This window comes from Ammospiza caudacuta, chromosome 4, assembly GCF_027887145.1.
Source record: "Ammospiza caudacuta isolate bAmmCau1 chromosome 4, bAmmCau1.pri, whole genome shotgun sequence".
Lineage (NCBI taxonomy): Eukaryota > Metazoa > Chordata > Aves > Passeriformes > Passerellidae > Ammospiza > Ammospiza caudacuta.
The window spans coordinates 65,207,904-65,229,210 of NC_080596.1; the positions used below are offsets into that span (position 1 = coordinate 65,207,904).

Sequence of the window (21,307 nt, forward strand, 5' to 3'; positions counted from 1 at the left end):
AGGTTTTGTAATGTTCTGCTTTTGTGGTTATATGCACTTGGCCAGAAAAATGGCATTGGCAAATGCTAGGTCTGTAGAAAAGTCTCTCCTGTGTCCCTCAACAGAGGGAAACAAAGCTAGTAACTCAAACTCTGGGAAGAAAAAATGATTAAATGGTTTACCTTAAATCAAAATGACAATGAATTGAGAAACGACTTCTTTGTTTTGATTGTATTACTTGGTTTGATAATGTTTCACTCTAGGCAATATTTTAAAATACATGGTTTGGCCCATTGTCCTTTCTAATAAGCTGCCTAATTGTGGTGCAGTTGAAATGTGAAATAAAGTTTAGAAGAGGTTTTATTTGAACAAATTAAATTGTAAGGTATCTTTAAGTTACAATATGTGTTATGGAAGGGATAACACATGACATGCTTAAGTAGGCTTTGACAAGGCTGTACCAGTTCAGTCTGTTTTAATTTGGATATGTTTGATACATTTCTTCAGGCTCCAGGTGAGCTTTCTGCTGTTGACATTGCTGGTTTATACTGGGTTTCATCACTTGTGTGCTTGGAAAAAGAAAAGTCAAGTTGGAGGAAAGCAGGATTCCTCTTGTTTCACTTTAGTATATGGAATTATGTTTGAGAACAAATGTGATGCTTTTATTTTTAGTTGATTTTTATTTTACTATTGTGAAATAATAGTTATTTTCTTCTTCCTTATAGCAATATACAATAGCAAACCGAAAATTACTCCTATTATTGTAAACATTTATTTTTGTGTATTTTGTTTTATTCCTCTGCCTTAGATGTATACTTTGTTTCCAGAAATTCCCTGTAGATCTAATGAGTTCTTAAATGACTAGGCCAGAAAGCTGCTTAAGGCTTTTTTCCTGACAAACAAAAATATTTTCTCTACTATAATATCACAATATATTCAAATACTGTGTTGTATATTAACAGTTGAGTCTCTTATTTCCATCAGCTGGGATAAAGACATTACCTCTATCAGGAATGAGATTAAAGGGATTTATGGTCAGTTTATTATTCCACCTACAGTGTAATGGTTGATACCTAGATACATATATAATAGAAATGAGCCATATTTTGCAGGCAAAAAATGGATACACACTTCAGTCAAAATCATATTTGAATATATTTATTTCAGAATTGTGTATTTGATATATGCTAGTTTTAAATCTATAATGTCCTTTGACATAAAGCACACAAGTGCTCATAGTGGATATGGAGGAAAGTAAGAGATCACTGGCTTCGCAGTATTAAATTTCCTCTGCCTAAGGGTTATTGTTGATCAGACCATGAAAGTGAATGTCTGGTTATAATGTAGTCATGTTTAAAAGAAAATATGAATGGTAGTAGAAAATTACAGCTGCTTAGCACTAAATTTGTAATTAAAAAATACCAGGGCAACAAAGGCACTGATGTTAGCTAAATGTTTGTGGTTAGTTTCTAGATAATATGCAGCTTGTTCCCTTTGAAGAGTATAAAGTTTTTGGTTCTTTATATGTATCATTGGATAGGCTTAGATGTATTTACATCAAAATAAATAGTTTTGTAAGGAGAAATAAAGTTCTGAAAACATGATCAATTATATATATATTTTTGTTTTGAGTTCAGTATTTATTTTTGGCATTTAACAGCTAATCAAACAATGTGTGTACTGCGAGGTTTCAACATACTATTGAGCTTCTGTGAATAATAATTACCATTTGACCCTTGGCTGTAAATGAGATGCCAGGTGAAGAAGCACATATGCTTGTTGTGTAGGCTAAATGCAATATAAAAGAAAGAGGTTCCACTGTATATGAATTATGATTGGACACAGTTGGTTGCCGCCAGCGGCCGGCTATGCTTTCCCTTTGCTGTCTGCTCCAATTTCTCTTTGGACGGGTTGAGAGAGCACTGTGTGTTCAGGTCAAGATGTTTGCCTAGAAATAGTAGTACAGTTGCAGCTGTGTTTGCTGGAGCAGGAGACTAGTTTAAATAGCATTACCATTTATCCAGTCCATTAACAGAACTCTGTAAAATAATACCAACTCTGCATAAACTACAGGACAGTGTAATAAAATTACAAGCACTTGTTGACAGATGGGAAGTGTAAGTAAAGGAAAGCAATAGGTTGAGAATTTAAAAGAGACAGTGCATTATTTTCTGTGTCTAAAGACACTTAATTTCAAAGGTAGTTAAATTATTTTTCAGGCTACTTTCTTTCCACTTTAGCAGCCTTTCAAGAAAAATCCTGGAACTAGTTGAAATGGATAATTTTACTCAAAACAGAAGCTGATTTTCCCATTAAAAGCTATCTATAAAGGTGTTTTAACATAAATATTTCAGTAGGACGTAGTTAATGCCAAAAATAGTATGAAGAGTGCTGTAGGGTATATTAGTCTTACCTTGCAAGCAATCTCTCAAAGCACAATGTACATGAGCCTCTGTTTTGATGCAGTACCATTAAAATAAAGGTGCTGTTTGAAATCCCCTGGGATGGTAATTTAAGTTCTTGCTCAACAAGTAGTATTGCTGCAAGGAGGGGCATTCTTTGGTGACCTGTATGCCCACTCATGCTACGTTGTGTCGTGTCAGGGATGGTACCTTAGCACAGACAATGACCACAGCCTAACGAGTGCTTATCTGAGGCAAATAGATTTTGACTGCTTACTTTGGCTGGTTAGATCACAGTTCATTGATTGCTGTTTGCTACAGGATACTGAGCTGCAGCTTGGACCCAAGCTGTTTGAAAAATCAGTTGTAAAAAATACCTTTATTAATCAGTGGCATGTAAAGGTTATTGAGTTACATGCACAAAGCTTGTCCCTTCTGATTTACATTTCTTGTGCTTGGAATGTGGTTAAGTTTCTTTACTGACTAATATCTGTATAAGTTAGGCAATGTTGTCCTTGAAAAAAAAATCAACCTTTGTAGTGAATGTTGTCTTATGTTTTTCTTTTAGTATGAGTACTTGAAGGTACACACCGTGAATGTTTCTCCTCTAAAGGGAAAAACCTCCAAAACTTAATGTAGTCTGATTCATAAACATCAATTTTGAGATGTCTGATAGTCACTAAAAAAATTCCTGACAGCAAATAATTACAGAGAAGAAGTACTAAACATCAAAAAAAAACTTTTAAAAATTATCTTGGGCCAGAACAACAGCGGCGGCAGCAACAACAAAACGTGCCGTATGGGGGGCCCTTGCAAAAATTCCTCCTGAATTAATTTCTGCCAGCTTTGATTAAAGTGTGTGGTACTAGATGTGTCAGACACCATAGTTCTCTGCTTCATTTTACTCTTGGCCTCTCTGGCCCTTGCCACAATAAATCCCACAATGGCTGGGCAGGAATTGCAGGTTGCAGTTGCCAGGGTTACCGTTGTCCGGCCGCACCGCCATCATTTCTCATCCCGGCCCGGGCAGCTCCTCCCGCGGCTCCGGGGCCGGAGGTGCTGCCCGCATCCCTCGCTGAGCCTGGTGCTGCTGTCACCTCTGCCCGGAGAGGAAAAACCGAAAAACCTGCAAAACAAACCACATCAGATAGGAACGGAAAAAGAAGGCGCGTGCAAGGCGCTAGAACGAGGACTTCTAAATATATTTAAGGCTGGACTCCCTATTGTTAAGGTGTAATTTATGATTTTGTCATATTTCTTTTAACAGTAATCACAGTAAGTGGGACTGTAGTCATAATTTTGTAGAAAAGGCACTTCAGTCTGAAACCATTTTAACAACTCAATAAAGAAATCACTCATTAGAAAAATGCTCACTATCTCAAAGCCTCTGAAATATTCCAACTGCAAAGAACTGCTCTGGGTGTTAAATCCAATGAGGAGCAAAAATGAGTTTCCCTGTTTCAAAAGACAATATTGAAGAATTTTTCTCCTTTTGAGAGTAGATTGCTAATGGAGCTGCTGTCAGGTAAGTGCAGTGGGTTGGTTTCCACTGTGCTGCAATAACATTACAATGTGCTCCACTTTATTGCAGAGGTGGGCTGGATGGACAAAAAATTTGAGAAATATTAGTTCAAACATGAATTATGAAGCCACCTTGTTGCTATATCCTCCCCAGGATAGTGTGTGTTTTACTCACTTGTTTGAGTTTTTATGATTTATTATGGTGCGTTTTAGCAGCATGCACACAAGGCAACTCTTTTTTTTTTTTTTTTTTTTCATATGATAGAATTAAGTCTGGAATGGAAGCAAATAAGTCTTCCCTACATTGTATTGGTCTGGTTTGTGTTTTGACTTGTATTTTTTTTTACCACAGTTGCTTAGTTCAAGTAAAAGAATGTTGGAATTGTTTTATCTAGCCAATTAAGTTCAGTTGGCAAGACTATAGCTATTCTACTGCCAGTTAGTTTTTAAATACTAGCATTATTTTGTTAGCACCACTCTTGAACTGTAACTATAGTTCTCAGAATGTAACTATCTTTCAAAATTATCATTTAGTGAAGGCATACAGCATATTAGGATAGGTATAAATCACTATACAGTTCTGGCTTTGTGGTATTGTAAGCCACTAATTAAAAAGGAATTTTAAATAAATGAGTAATAACTAATCTTTTTTGCAGTGTGCAAGCATGCTTACTGGTTTGCTACATCAGTGCATTTTTGCTAACAGGAGGTCTTACTGCCCCACTATGGAATGTTTTCAGGGTGAATGTGGTCCCTTATGCTGCATAGCCACTGCCAGTTACATTTCTGGGGGTTTATTTTTGTATAATCCCAGTTGGTAGGCAGACAGGCCTATCTAAAAAGTAAAAGAATTACTGTTTATTAAGCATATGCTTTTTAAGGTTCATTGCCTGTGAGAATAAACCTAAGTTACAGAACATGTTACCTCTGTGCTAGATTTGTAATACCTAATTTCTGGCATTTATTTTTGGCATGGAAGAACTAGGAGATAAAGTTTTGTGAGACATTATAAACACTGTTACTTCTGTTACCTGCTCATTTTTAATGTAAAGACAAAAGAGAATTGGGAGCTCAAATGCTTTATGCAGTTTGACTTGCATGTTCACCTTTTTTCTGGTTCTACGACCACTTGCTTCTACTTTAAGCTTTCATTCTCTTCTATGTTTCAAAATTGAAAATTCTGTTGTCTCAAGGTACTGAATAAAACAAAAAAACACCACTGTAGCTTTGCTTCAGACATAAGCATTACTGATATGGCAAGATGGCATTTTAGAGATTTTTGGAAGTGTTGCAAAAATGCTTACAATTCATCAGGTTGATTGATTTTTTAGCAAAGAAACAAGTATTGCTTATATGCATTTGGTGTACAACTTGCAGTAACTATATCCTAGCAACAGCAAGCTTTCAGCCTTAGATTCAGCTGAGTGGAAATGTTGATAGAACCAGAATGAACTTTTAAAATGTAGTTAGAAAAATAAAAATAAAATGAATTATCACTCTGTGCAAATATTGGACTTCAAATGTCACTTTGTTACTATTCCTGCCCTTTGTTATAGAATCTCTTAATCTGTTGGCCTTTCTTGAGCTATGCTTTCTTTTGGATTTGCATGTCACCTGCTATGGTGCTGTGCAGGAAAAAAATGGTGTACCAAATATACAGAAATCAAGTGAATTGTTGTTACTAGAAGTAATAGTATGAGATTTTTTAAGTTGGAAACAAAATATTTTATTGTGAAATGATGCTCTCTATATGGATGTTTTTATTTTTTACTTTTGAGATAATTGGAAGTCATTTTTGTGGTTAAATTTTCCTTTATTTCTTCAATCATAAAAGCATAATTTTGTTGGGGTTTTACAAGCAATATTTCTTTTGCCATGGGATGAAATGTAAAATTTGATGTACTGTTGGGGCTGAAAACTAATTCTGATCTGGGCAGATCACTAACTCTTTATGTAAGCTGCAATAATAAGTGATAGGAATGAGTTGGACTTTGATCCTTGTGTGTCCCTCTCGTCACAGAATCACAGAATAATCTGTGATTCTGTAATGCTTATATTTTTTGGGGTTTTTATTAGAACAAACCCTCAAAAACTGCTCAGTCACTTTTAACCTTAATCAGAAATTTATGTTAAACAGCAAGCAAACAAAAATATGACTTAGAGCAATTCTTCTCAATCAGCGTAAATATCTGTGTTATTTAAAATTGTTTATGCTATTAGCTGCTGGCATTTAAATATGTCTAATGTAAAAACATTAATCATATTAATTACTCAAGCCATACCTCTATTTAAATAGTGTGGTGGTATTCAGAGTAATTGAGAGGTCTACTTTAGCTATTGTGGTTTTGATACTTTGACAACAAGCATAAATAATTATATTCTGTGTTTTTGTTGGACTCATAGCAGTTAAAGCTGAGAATTGTGTTTGAATACAAAAATGAAAGTGGCTGGTTTTGGATCACCTACAACCATATTCATGTCCAGTTTGAATCAGTCCCTGGGTTGTTCCTGGAGGATTGACCTTGAAAGCTTTGGTAAATTATGATACAGGAAACCATTTAGTCAGGAGTTAAGTAGAAAACTGAAACTCAGTGAAAGAAGTAATGAAAAGTAAAAAAGCATGTCAGAGGAATTGCCATTATTATGTGGCGCAGAAACACGGTGTGAAATGTTATAAAGAGGACATCTGTAAGTCTTGGCTTGCACAGAGTGGACATTTAAGTACAACCATGTCATCTTGATTAAAAAAAAAAGAACAGAAAAGAGGAATAAATCAAGCCAAGGGAAAATCTGAAAGTATAGAGGCTTGTCCCTGTGATGGTAGGTTTCTTCTACAAGTGGAAGATTAAAGCCTAAAGTAACTGAATAGCTGAGAAAAGTCCAAAGAAAAGTTGATTGCTTCCCCTCCAAGAGTTCCAACTGATTGAAAAAAGCCTAATTTAAAGTTCTGTTTGTTCTGTGTCTTAAACCATCAGAATTTTCTTTTAAAACTGGGGGAATGCTCTGGAAGAGAAAGAATCCAAGGATAAAAAGTCATTGCAGGCCAACAATTGTTCCTAATCCTCACAAAATGCTGGAGAAATTAAATTTATTCTTTATTGCTCAAAGTGTTACCTAGGTCACTGGGCGATGGGAAAATTGAACTGGAAGTCGAGTAGGCACAATCTTTGTTTTGTGTCTAGATGCTTAACCTTAGACACGACAAGGCATCTTAGTGTGTTGTGGGAACCTGCTTCAGAGTATTAACACCAGGACGTTTATTACCCTGGATTTATAATGGGCTATGCTGTCAGCAGATGAAAATGTTGTGTTTACATTTCAGTGTTAAATGATCATTTAATTAACACCTAAGAGGAAAAAAAAAACCCTTGTGAAATTCTTAGCAGCTTTTATTGTTGGTTTCCGTGGAGGTTTTAATATCCAAGTTATGCTGTGGTCGCTTCTATAATACAGCTAGAAAAGACATTTATGAAGGCAATCAAGAGGGACAGACAGTTTAACCCCTGTTGACCCTTCATCCTGAATGTTGATTTATATAGCATTTTAAATGCATTGAATTTGTTTTAAAGCTTCTTTAAAGTTACTCGCACAGCATTCAAGCAACACAATATTTTTCCATGTAAAAATATTTCCCAAAGTGTACATTCTTACACTGAGCATAGTTTTTCTTGGAAAATAACTAATGTATATAGAATTTATCAACAAAAAATCTACTGTAGTTAAAATAAAGTTTTTGGTTTGGCAGATTTATCTCTATGTTCTTGGTAAGGATATACAAACTTCTATAAGAAAAAAAAAAGGAAGTTTGAAACAGACATCATATCATGTTCTGGTTGTAGTAGCTACTGTCTGAATTCCTCAAAAAGAATAGGAAATTGGCAAGGGAAAAAACATTACTACAAAACTGTGTATCCACTTTACCCAGCATACATCTACTTCCATATGTTCCATTGTATCAAAGTCAAGGCTATCTAAAAGATTTAATTTGCTCTGGGTCCTTCATAATGCTTTTTGTTGTAATGTTGATCTACAAATACTTTCTGCAATAATGTCACCCAAGAAAGCATATTTGAATAGGTTTTTTTTTGCATCCTAGATCTGAAGCTAGATGAAATGCTCATTGTTAATGAGCAGATGCTTTTCAACTGATGTGCAAACACACTGTAGTAAAAATTGAAATTACATATAGATTTAGAGGGTGTTTTGGGGGTTGTTTGTTTATCCTTTGGTCTTTGCTCAAGGAATAAACCCCACAATTTTAAAGCATGCTAAGAGAATAATAATAAAAAGTCCAGCACAGTTTAAGTCAATTATTGATGATCCACAAATTTTATTGTCTTCTTTTTGTTTTTCCTGATGATCATATCCTTCTCACATGTCAATAATGGAGTTAGAAAACGCAGATGGAATCTGCTGATACAGTAAATGTTCCTTTTTTTTTCCGTGCAACTGACATGAACCATCTAACACTTGATGAAATATTACAGCTGCAGTGAGACTTCTATCTGCCAGTGGGATCTTAATGTTTTTCAAACTTCTCGAAATATATTCATTAAGATGAAATTTAATATTCAGATAGAGACTTGCATTTTCTTTTGTCTCTAATATTTGAGCATTTAGAGTTCAAACAGTGTGTTGCAATTTCAGTCCTTTCTTCAGTGTTTTTAATTGAAAAATAATTTTGCGATATCCATTTCTTAATTGACATGTTGGATGAAGGAGCCTTAGGATAGACAAGAAAGGCTTACCCTGTGCTATGCAGAGCTTGCTGTCCTCTCAGTCCTGGTAGAGCCTGCAGGTTTGCTGTGCTGGTGAGTGATTGAGATGAGCAGTGCATGCAGGAGGACTTAGGCTGCACTTTCTACATGCAGAGCAGTAAAATTCAGCTGAAACTGCACTGAACTGTTTGGGACTCGGAGGCCTGGTGGGAAGGTCACATACATTATCTAAGTGCCAATTAAAGGGACTCTCATTGTGGTAGAGAAAGTGCCAATATACAAAGTGAATACTTGGTCTTGGAGAAGAGCTGAAGGCAGAGCTGCAGTGATGAACAGCCCAGGCTGTTGTCCTGATCCTTGTCGCTGTTGTAAGGGTACTTGGAGCCAGGGCTGGTGGCTTTCCTTGGGAGAGGCTGCTTATGAATGCTGAGCGGGGTTTATTCTCTCCCCCAGACACTTGAGAGGCCTGCTCTGCTAATGGCTGTTCAGACCCACCTCATGGAGAATAAAGCTGGGACTTGCAGAGCTCTTTTCATCTTTACAGCCAAGCCCAGGTGCAGGCCCTCCCTGGCTCAAGGGTGTTTGAAGGACCACACTCTGAAGGCTTCTTTCCCGGTCCCTTAGTCTTGAGGGGGAAGAAATAAGGGGCTGAACTAGGGGGGTAATCCTTTCAGCTAAGCGCTCCTTGAGGTTTTTCAGGGTAACATGTACAAGAGAAAATCTTTGCCTCTTTTCATTTCTCCTTCTGCCCAGACAGTTCATTGGTGTTTTTATTTTTGCTATGAATGTGTAATCCATACAGTTGTGAGGAAGGGCTGCTCGTACTTTTTAAGGTAGCGTGCACAAGAGGAGGATTGGTGGCAGTTGTTCAGTGCTTTTGGTATTTTAACATGGGGAAGGCGGAAGAAACATAAGCTCTTCTTTTTCCCACTTTTATGGCTTTTTGTAGGAGCAGTGGATAGCTGGCAGGGATTTAGATGGTTGACCCTGAAGCTGCAAAGGTTGCACATGGAGCTTGATAAGACCCACGGGGAAGAGTTGCACTGAAGACAGGATAACAGCTAATATAATGAAGGTGGATTTATAATAGCTGCTTCTCTGAATGCAAAGTTATGGCAGGCTTATTAGAGAGAAAAGAATGTAAATATGCATCTAAAAGAGGGGGGAAAGAATTTGAAAAGTTTTGCAGAACTAAATAAAGGTATTTATATAAACTAAAAAAAATTACTCTGGCACATATGTATGCTGCATGATTATTTCTGAGACTGGGGAAAAATTCCTATCTGGTCCTTACTACTTCTGAATAAATGTTAAATCTAGTCAATGATTAATTGCTTCTGTTGTATTCTCTGTGTTTATAAATTGTGCATTCTTTGCAAAAGGCAGGAGGCTTAATTTCCTTCTAGATTTTAGTAATATCTATAAATTCAATAGAGCAAATCCTTCTGTGTAACTCTCCTATGCCCTAGCTTGTTATAGCAGTAGAACTGTCCTCATCGTTTATGTGCCTACAACACAATAAAAATACCACTCAAAAAGAATTACTTTTTATATCAGAGTAATTTCTAAAAATGACAAAACAGAACTTTTGTGGACAGCCTGCCAAATCTGTAGAGCAATGCTTTGCCTCCTGATCTCTAGTACAGTGTTCCTGTCAGAGGTGCAGAAGCCAAAACCACTCATTTGGCACTGAGTACAGAGATATCTCATGGCAAACTTTTGGTTTCATATGTAAGTTTAGCAGATGCCAAATTTAAATTTCAACTATAAAAAAGTCATAACCACAGTGTTGCTTTTCCTTGGTTTGTCAGTGAGAGTAGCCACACACATTCAGATTTGAGCATTGGTCTAAATGCCAATCAGGCCATCTTCACTGTTCTGGCTGATAACAGTGGCTCTGTGTAAAATAAGAGAATCTTTCACCATGTTCTAAGTCTTGGACTAGGAAATAACCAGAAAATTGTTCAACTGTTTTTCAGATCTATAATAAAGATTACTGTTAGTAAAATTTGTTCAACTAGCATGCCATATTAAGATGAAACAATTTTGCAACATGCAGTGCACGGTCACCTTTGAAGTCTTGCATGTAAAACTATATGCTCTGTTCAAAGCTGCTGGGGCATGGCCAGTTGTGCAACATATTCCTGAAGTTTTAGATACTGGGGTGAAGTATTTATTTGATTCATTGTTTTGTAGTCTATTGATTGCTGATCTAAACTGTTTAAATAGCATACCAGTAAATTTTGGTAAAGAAAATTATAGTAAGGGATTTAAATTTAAAACAAAAAAGTATACTGGAATTATTTTTTCTGTGGATATGAAATGGAGAATGTGGGAAGTACAAAATATGGCAAACTAAAGACTGTAATCACTGGGGAAAAAACTGTTGTGAGAGAATAATAGCTGTAAATGTGCAGCATGGAGCAACAACATCATCCCATTTCATGTGTGTGTATCAAAGGCACTGCAGGAAATAGAAAAGAAAATATTTCTAACTTTGTAATGGAGTTTTGCATAACCAATGGTGATGTGGTTTGCTTTGCTAGTTAATCTCATGGGAAGTTCACTTCAAATGGGTATTTTTTTCATTTTGTTGCAACATTAAAAAATATTTCACTAATATTTTGGCTAGGCTGAAGGTTTTTTCTGTTCTTGTGACTCAGGTTGCAAAACCTATTTTGTTTTTTTCCTCAGTCAAATGAAATAAAATAGAAATGCATTTGAATTGTAGGGAAGGCTTTAAAATTAGTATGTGCTGTTAGCCTACTTATATGAGTGAATAGCAAAATAATGTCAGTATCATGTGTGCATGTATATTGGGAAGAACAAACAGCAAAATTGAGAGAAATGTAGTTGAATTAGGAAATTGATTGGTCAAGAAAAGATTTCTGGAGGGAGTTGCAAGTTTTTTGAGATGGGTGACCTAAGAATGATTGTTTGGTGTATATTCAGCATTGAAGTAAAAAAAAAATAATAATACTGCTAGATACACAAATTCTTAGTAAATAAATGTAACTGTACAGTTTGCTATAATAATAAATTCCTAAGATTTAACATTTAGGAGTAACAGGGGTGTTGGATTTTCTCTGTAGTAGCTGAAAATCAAAGCTCTTTCTGTGATTTGTTCATTGCTGGTCTCCAAACCATTCTGTTACAAGCTCTCTTCATTGTGATTTTATCCCCAAAGGTGCCAATGGGGAGAGGAGCCTGATTCTTCCTTGCAGTATGAATGACAGCTTGCAGTGCTGAGTTCCATGTGATGTATTTGATTAGGGTGAAACGAAGAAGAGGAGTCAGATGGAGCCACACTGCTGGCCAGCAGTGCTTCTCATACCTAGACAGGCTCTAGACAGTGAGCTGGTAGTAGGGAGTAAATTCTGAAACATGAAAAAGCTGCCATTTAACTGAAAGTCACAAATACTTGGCAATTTGATTGCTGATTTGTCTTTTTGCCCAGGGAAGAATTTGTCTTAAAAGAGCTGCAGATTACCATAATTGTAATGTAGGATTGAGGCCTAGAGAGCCTTTCAGTGCTGGCAGAAAAGTGTATTATTTCACACGCTTATTCTAGAGAAATTCAGATTAAGGTGCATAAGAATTGTTGCATGTTGAATAAACAAAAGTAGAAAGCATTTGGTATTAGAAAACCATAGTTTTGTTCCTGTTGCTGTAAAAGACTTCAAAGTCTGTTTCCTGAAGTAAAGCACTACTAGCATAACCACTCAGTTTTGTGTATTCCATGGAACAGGAATTTGAGTGTTCTCAACTCTGCCTTTCATGCATACAGCAAGGCATCAGTGTGTGATGTGTGGGCCTGAAAATGCATTAGCACTGGTAGTTCTTTGGGCCTTCACTATTACTTTTTAAAACACTAACATTTTAAGACAATCAAAAGCAAAATTGTCCCAAAGAATTGAGACAAATCCCAGTGTTTGAGAAGTAGTCAAAGAGAAAATGCCAATGAAGGTGGAGATGTCTGTCTTGAAAAGATATTTCTGTTAGAAAATAGTTAGGAAAAATATCTGTATCCATTAAATGTTGCATTATTATTTGATAAATTAGAGATATAAATTTGGAACTTAGCTTAATATCTTCATATAGTGAATAAGAATGTGATGCTGTAGTTTCAGTTTATAGTTCCTTGGCAATGTACGGCTTTGGAACTGTGTACTTTTTGAAAACTGAACTTAAACTAGATTCCTGTACCGGGGTTCAGAGCCTCCTTTTTGCATGGTTAGCTGTGTGTGGAATTTTTGTAAGAAAGTCTGCTGCTGTTAATGTGTTTGGTTCACTTTACTTGCAGTTTTTAATTACAGCTGTATGACTGTATTTGTTCATTGTGTTTTATTTTGGCTTCTGAACTTGACATGACTTCTTAAATAGTTTGCTAAATGGGAACATAGCTGAAAAGTCTTTAATGGTGAAATCTCATTCTGCACAATAAGAATGCAGGGCCCCTATAAATTTAGTAAGTATTTTAAAAAGAGTGAGTAGTTTTGATATGCCTAAAGAAAGGTACCAACAGAAGATAATCACTGTATCTGTACAGCCCAAGTGTAGGGTCATCGTCATTTTGGCATGTCCTGGTTAATGAATTTCCCTGGATATAATAGGAATGTCTTTCTAAATAAAGATATGGAGAACCCATATCTTTCTCTTCATATAGAAAGGAGAATAAACACTGTATAGAAAGCTATAACTAGTAATTTAAAAAAACTCAATCAACTTGAATTATGCTCAGTGTTTCAGTTGGGTGGTCCAGAAGAAGATTGAAAAGATGTTCTGAATTTGGTTTTTGTTCCTTATTGGAGGAAAATATTGTATAATCAGAAATCATATTTTAATTGGTGCTTTGTTTTGCTTTATTTGCTTAATAACAGTGTCCTGCTGTGTGTAGTTTTTATCAGCAGTGCTTTTGGCGTTGTGTAATGTTTAGAGAGGATTGCACTATGTAAAACTTTCCAAATATGAGACTTTTTGAAAAAAGAAAATGTGGCGTAAATTAACTATTTTCAAAAGGAAACTAAGTAACTTTTGGGGGGGGGGGGGCAGGAGAGAAGCAGGGGGTGTAGTTAAAACATTTATGATAAATATTATTTTCTGTTTGCTTTCTACTTTTTGTTTTGTCTTTGGATGTTTTGTTGAAGATACGAGTCTGTAGGAACTGTTCCAGAAGGTATGAACTATAAAGGAAAAGTAAAGAAATACTTGTTTGTGCTGAACTTTTATATAGAACTTGTACCCTGAAATAAGCCTAGGTAGTGTTTGAACACAGGGGAATTTCTTAAAATAAACACAGTCACGAAGGGAAAATGTGATAATGACTTGATGATGATGAGTGTCTGCTGTTATGGGTCCAGTGAGATGCAAGTGCCAACACCCCAGCCTGTACACCACGATCCAAATTGTAATGAAGGAATTTGGCAGCTCTGATGCCTTTATGTGAATGTATTACTATGGCTATGAAGATAAATAGTTCCAAAATGGAAATACTAACAAATATTTAGTCATTTCCAAGCAGATTAGAAGCGGAAATAGACACACTATAGGAACCAAGATAAATAAGAAATATATCTTTTGTGTTCTTATGTTCCATTCCTGTTTCCCTGGGCTGGTTCTTCCTTTTAAAAATCAGTGTATTTAGACAGGTTATATATATTCTCTTTGTAAAGGTCACATCCCCATTTCTTGATTTGTTTCAGCTTCCTTCCTGCTTTCCCTCTCTGTGACTCTCCTCTTATGCAAACATCAGCCCTGATTAAAGTCTAAAACTTGCGGAAAATGTCGTGTACCAGATTGTGGGCTGGTGAGCTGTCCGACAGCCGTGAGCTGTCTAATGGAGAGCAAGAGTTCACGTTTGTTCCCTGGGGCCGGCTCCCCCTTGTGGATGCTGAGCCTGCTGCTGCCAGATTCCATGAGCTTCCTAGCCTACTTAACCTGGAATTCCTCATAGTTTTTTTTGTGTTTTATTTTGGGGTTTTTTTTGTTTGCCTTTTTTTTTTTTTTTAAAGTTATTATCTTTATATAATTCAGATGTCAGTTGGTTTTTTCTTTTTCGTTTTTTCTGTATCCTCAAGTAATTTTCAAGTCAGGCTGACCTGACAAGTCTTAACTCAGAAAGAAGGTTTGAGAGTAGGAAAATTATTGTTAGAACAGAAAGGTTTTAACTTTTTTGTGAATCCTGTTTTTGATTTAACCTCTGCTGCTGTTTTTTGATGAAAGCAATTTCTATATGAACATGTTCTCTTAGCTTTTTCTAAATGTTCTGCTTACCTTCTCTGCTAAATGAAGTTATGTCCAAAAGTGGAGGTCCAACATTGGATGCTGATACCACTGTGAGCATCAGCACTGGCAACTGGGAGATTATTTCCATCAAGTTCTCCAGGTAACTCTACCAAAGATCAGGGACATCTGTATTGCTGGTTGGAATGATGTGCCTTCTGTTTGTCTTCCATGATGGTGCAGGACTTTGCAATGGAACGTGGGCTGTGGCACAGTTTAAAATTTTGGAATTTAAAATTCAAAATTTCAAGGTTAGACTTTCAAACTGTGGTAAAGGCAATTTTTTTTTTTACCCTCTTTTCTTGACTGCCTGCTTCTTGCAAGGTGTTTAATGCAGCTCATTGAGCAGACTTATTTACACAGGCTTAAGAGGCTTTTCTGCTTGCTCACTAGCCCAGGCTGAATGACTCATCTGAGACCAAACTGTTGACAGAGGAGGTGCTTTTGGAGCTGCAGATGGCACTGCCAGCATCTTAATGAAATCTGGTGCCAAGGGGAGCATATGAAACATGTAGGAAACAATATTGAAAATTGCATGTGAATCTTGAAAGATAGTGATGTGTCTGTAGATGGAAGATGTGTTTTTCATCATGAAGAACTCAATCTTCCTCGCTCTTCCACTTCCATTAGTGCCAGCTCTAGCCCTGAAGATTTTTTAATGGCCTACAATTAATTGATTTGATTACTTCATCAATGTCCTAGTAGTTGGCATTATCTCTAAAGTGAATGACAGTCTTGTTGGAATATGCTTTTTTGAAATTCAGAAACCTTCTGGTCCCTCCAGATTCCATTTTTTTCTATCACAGTACTAGCTAGTACTGTTATAATGTACATATGGTTTCCTAGCTGACAGCTAATTGTTTGTCCTCAGATTATTCTCTGAGAATAATCCCTGAGTTGTTGTTTGCTAATTTAAGTCATTTTCTCAGTGTGAAATGGGTAAAATGACTCTAAGAAGGAAATTGCAGACTGTTCATGGTGCAGCTTCACCAAACAGTGAAATAGCATTGTGAATCAGGACCAAGAAATTTGGCAAATTATATAACTACTTTTTTGTATATGGTCACTTGGAAATGCAGATTATAATTCCCGGATATGTGTTTTATGTATAAAATGAAGAAATCACCTTGCATGTCTGAATTAAGATGGCTATTACTCACAAAACCATCATTAGATTTATAGTGGGAGAAAGATGCTACTGTTTCTCTTGCTTTTGTGGACCAATGTTTTGTTTGGCCAGCTGCAGGGGGTTTTTGTTTCTTTGGGAAATGTAAACTTGCCAAACCTGAGCCTGGAGTCACAGGATGGGGTAATTCAGTACAGAAATTTTTTATTTCCTCACCAATACAGACACTAACTGCATAGTGCAATCAAACCTGTAATTTGACAGAGTGCCAGATTAACTTTCCTGGGCAGTCAGGAGGAGCTTTATGCTGGTCAAATCCCCTTTTTACACATCATGGATCAAGGAAAGAAAAAATTGTGTGCAAAGAAATAGAGGATCATTTAATAGATAAGATAACAGCAATAATTTCTCATGACACTTGTTCTTCTTGTATAACTTGTCAGATCCCAGGGGATATCATGTTTAGTCATGCTTCTTCCATACTTCTATTATCAAATTCATCCAATTCTTGGGTGCAGTGAAAGCTTTTTGTCTTCTCAATATCTTCAGTATGTTACTTCTCATCACTGTCCTGAACCTCAGCATGATGTTACTTGTTGGTGACTTTTACTGTGAGCTCAGTTGATGGGCATTGTGATGTCCAGATTTCTGTCTTTTCTGGAGAATATGACATTTTATCCTGGAAAATTCACTTCTGCATTCTTAATGAAAAATCTAGTTAGTCTAGCTTTATTTATTATAAATGATTCTAAGATGTTTTGTGTTAAAGACAGTGTTTTCTTATTTCTCCTATGGAATGCATGCAGTGCAGGAGAAAAACTAATTACTTGCTCATTTTGAAGTCACACACACTCCCACGTTCTTATCAATAAAAATCCCCCAAGAAAAATGAAAATAGTACCTGAAAAATAAACATGTATCTTAAATAGCTGTGTGGGATTTTTATATCTAACTAATTGCCCAAAAGTAACCATGACATTACATTTTGTCCCCTGAGCATGCTAGTTGGTTTGGTTTGGTAGATTTGCTATATGTGTCTATTATTCTGTTAAAAATTTTAATTACTGAAGTTTGTGAAACTGCTTGCAAATACAAGGGGTATTTGCAGAAAGCTGGATAGATTGACAAGTGATTGACAGGGTAAACAGTCTCACTGTGTTCTGATATGCTATGCTGTGGTGCAATGCTAGAGACACCTCATAAGCCTCAGGAAGTAGCTTCAATCCAATTTTTATTAAACTTTTACTGCTAATGTATCTTGGCATTATTGTTAATTGGGAAACTAAATGTGCCACCGTTGACTTTTTCTTTGTTTCTTTGGAGAGCCTCACTGTTATTTTGCATTCCTATAAAACTTTAGTGTGACATAACTCAAGAGTGATGTGTTTGTATTAGTAAAATACAGTGTTGGCAAGAGGAAGTTAAGATGTTGCTCTTTCTCCCATGTTTTCCATAACTTTTTATTATTTTTGTAATGTGAAAAATCTTTAAATGACAAAAGGCTTGTTTGGTGTGATAATGCAATATAACACCTATTCCTTCCTAAACAAGATCCACCTAGAAAATGAACATTAATTCTATGTAGCTCTTAATATTCACCAAGAGAGACACAGTTTTACCTTGTCTCACCCTCTTGTTTTCCCTGCCACCTGCTCTCTGCAATGCACCAAAGAAAAAAAAAACCAAACTGAAAAAGTCTCTGGAAAGACAGATAACTTCATTGGTTTGCCCTTGAATACCTTTCTTTTTTTGTAACATCAAGACAATATTGGTAGATTTGAAGATACAGGGACTATAATGACAAATACTTAATTTGCCAGCTGAAGACCATTATTGATATTTGAGTAAAGAAAGATAATTCACATCTTTTGAAGGCTTTGCAGCTTTAACATAATGCCTATATTTCTTAGTGGGAGATCAAAGAGAACTAGTGTAAATTTTGGTACAATGCTGCAACTTAGTCCTGAGGTGTCCCATGTGGGTCACACAGGCACATCTGTTGCATTTTTCACATCTCTGGTTAGAGTGGCTCATGCTGTTACCTTGCTGACTGGATTTTTGCTGACAAACAGGCTCCTTACCTGTTCTTAGACTAGGCTCTCCTTTCAGACAAAGGGCCATCTTTTTCCATGCTGCCTGGAGGTTTCACCCAGTTGTCAATTTACTTTTCTTCTCCAGTTGAATGTGAACCAAATGGACTATGGCCAGCTGTGTTAAACTCTGGTAAGTCTGTGATAAGAGACCCTGTAGTCTGGATGAAAACTTCTTCCATCCTTTTTTTAGTGCAGTAAAGTCAAGTGACTAGAACCTTCTTACAGTGCTACTGTTAAAAAAAAAAAAAAGTATATTTTTTGCCTTTATATTAAATATAGTGATTTCACCTTCTTCCTAAAATGCCAGTGTGCTGCTGTAACCATGCCATATAATTTAAGACATTTCCACCTCCAGAGTGGACTTTGCCCTAAAATTATAGCTTTTGTGGTTGTGACAAATGATTCATCATAGACTGGAGAGCTCTGAGTATAGTGCAGAACAAATAGCAGCAAAATGTGTTGTGAAAATGGAAAAATATATTTTGAGAGCAAAATAAAAATTTTTCTTAACACAGTATGTTCTACTCTCTGCAGCTGGACCTGTTACCTTGCCCAAGTGTTTTGTCAAGCATTGGCAACACCTATAGAATTGGGTCAGGCTTGTTCTGCTCATTCTCAGGAAACTGAGCCAGGAGCAGAACAGAACCAACGTGCCTGGAGCTCTCTGGAGGGTGGGAGTTTATAGTGGAAAGCAAAGAAATGCACTTGCATTCAGGCCCTTTCCACTCCCAAGGAAGCAAGGCTGCTTCTAGAAACTGGAAGACAAAGGTTGTGGACACCAAGAATAGAGTGGCTGAAATAAATGAGCTCATCATAGGATGAGGAATTTTTCATAAGAGATAGGAAATAGAGGTGGAAATGACTGAATTGAGAATACATATGGCAGTTAAGTTCTGGGTGTATTTTTTATGGTCTAGCAAGAGCCTCAGCATCTTGAATACTTTTTACTTTGGCAGTAGATATTAGGAGAATTTTAATCCAAGCATTGTTAAATCTTTCATAAAAGATTCCAAGTAATTAAATGACAAAATTATTATGCTTCCTCTAATAACCTGGACCTCCAGAAGGATTTTGTATGTTTTTTTCTGCATTATGTGCTTTAATGCCTCTATTATCCAAATATATAATTCAATATGAAAAGCTTTCAAAAGGTTTTAAGCCATGTACTCAAAATTATACATAATGTGCAATAAAGAAACAGAACTAGCAAAATTTTAAAAAATGTATGTGAATGTAGAAGATAGAATTAGTATGGGTAATTTCCTGCATTTCAAAACTATGCTGGAAATACTAGTAATTCTTGACATGATTTGGTTCTGATTGTGTTGGTTAAATTTAATTGGTAAATGACTCCCAAATTCACAAACTGGATGAAATTTAAAAAAATACTCTCAGAAACTATTTTATCTGAGTTAGTAGAATCGGATAAATTGTCTCAACAGAAGCTGCTTCCTTAGTGAATTAATTTTTTTATTTCTTTTAGAATAGAAAATAATTTAGTTCTAGAATTTGTAAGCCAAAAAGTATTCCTCAGAACTGTGTTCCTGTTCTTTTTAGTCTGTATTTTTGCCTGTGGAAAAAGTCTAATTGATAGCAACTGGTGTTCTGTTCTGAAAAAAAACCCCACTGTTCTCTGTATCACCAGTTCTATCAATTAGATACATCAATGTAAAACTGTGTTGTCTTTTCTTGTTCATGTGAATATCTACCTGATTTTGAATAAAAGTTTATTGTTGCGTATGTGTTTGAAGTGTTTGGTGAGAAGGTAGCTCTCATTACAGTACTATTTAATTGTCTGATGAAATATGTTAATCTTTTGTTAGTTTATTCTTTGTGCTATGAAATTACCTTTAATAAACCATGCCTTTTTTTTAAGTGGAGCATTCTAAAATTTGTTTTTTTGGAGAAAAACGTTCTGAATTCTGTAGAAAGGGGAGAATAAAGCAGATTGTTACAGTTACCACTGTCGAACAGCATATTAGAAGGTGGGGCAGAGGGTAAAAAAACAATAAGGTAGTTTTTTTAACTTTTCTTCTCTCTTCATGGCCTCCCACTTTATTTTGCCTACTCCAGGGGCTAATATGCCTGCCACCTTTCTGGAAGTCTAGGGGTATCCTGACAGCCAAAAATTCTTTGTACTCCTCTCTAAATTTAGCTTTCCTTGCTCCTGTCTCCTGAGCCACCACTTCTGCCAGCCTGTGTTTTGAATTAGGTAACTGACTGAAACTATTTTCTGTGTGTATTTGAGAAATCTGTTCTCAGAGATCCAGATGAAAAGGGCAAGGCTGGGAGGATCGTGTGATAAAAGCTTCCTTCTGACTCTTTAAATGAATTTAAGGAGATGGAAGCCAAGACAAATGAGCTATCCCCTACAGTATATTACTTTGGTCGAGCTGACTTTTGCCACCATCTGTCTAAATGGTGGTGACATATTTTTGAAATAAATCATGGAACTCAAATAATTCAAGTGAGTTTGGTAGCTCGAGTCTGCTATGTGTGTATGTAAGTGTGTGTTTCTGCTGGAAGCTCAGTAGGGCAGTCAGGATGAGAGCCTGTGTTGCTGCCGAGTTTTTCTCCCCAGGGTGATGCAGCTTAATGTTTTTCACATGTTTGTCTTAAAAATGCAAGGCCATGTTGCGCTCTAGGAAATCAGTGCACAGTCCTTGGTTTATGTCCTACTTTTAAGTGTGTATTGTGTAGGAATGGGACAAGGAGTCTAGCCTCTAGGATAAAATGCTGAATATGACCTGTGTATCTTTTGTTACAATTCTGTTTTCTACTGTGTTTTCATAAAGGATATAAGGAAATAGGATTAGATAATTCTTTACCTATCTTCCTAGCTGGAACTGGTTTCTTGGGAATTCCTTAACAGCCAATTCATTGTTAGGCTGAGAAGGTGTCACAAGTGCTGTCATAAGCCTACTTATGCTCTCACTACCCAGGTATTGGAGTTAGCCTACCTTTGCAATATACGGGATTGGGGTACGTGGTCAGGGAGTGGATGCTGCAGACACCTGGCTGACATTGGGGTTCATGATGGCTGTATTAGATAGCTGATCTGAAATCCACTCATAAAATACAGTGAAGATCAGTGTTGAGAAGGAGAAATTAATGCAGAAAGCATAGACAAGGTAGCATGGCAAAATACAGCTTGTGAGTGGTTTTGGAGGTCGCAGGATAATGTTA

The 21,307-nt window shown here is 36.3% G+C and overlaps 1 protein-coding gene across 4 annotated transcripts in view; it reads left to right on the forward strand.

Moving 5' to 3' along the window:
• SLIT2 (slit guidance ligand 2) overlaps positions 1-21,307 on the forward strand; it is a 257,759-nt gene that overhangs the window by 21,832 nt on the left and 214,620 nt on the right. The window lies entirely within an intron of this gene.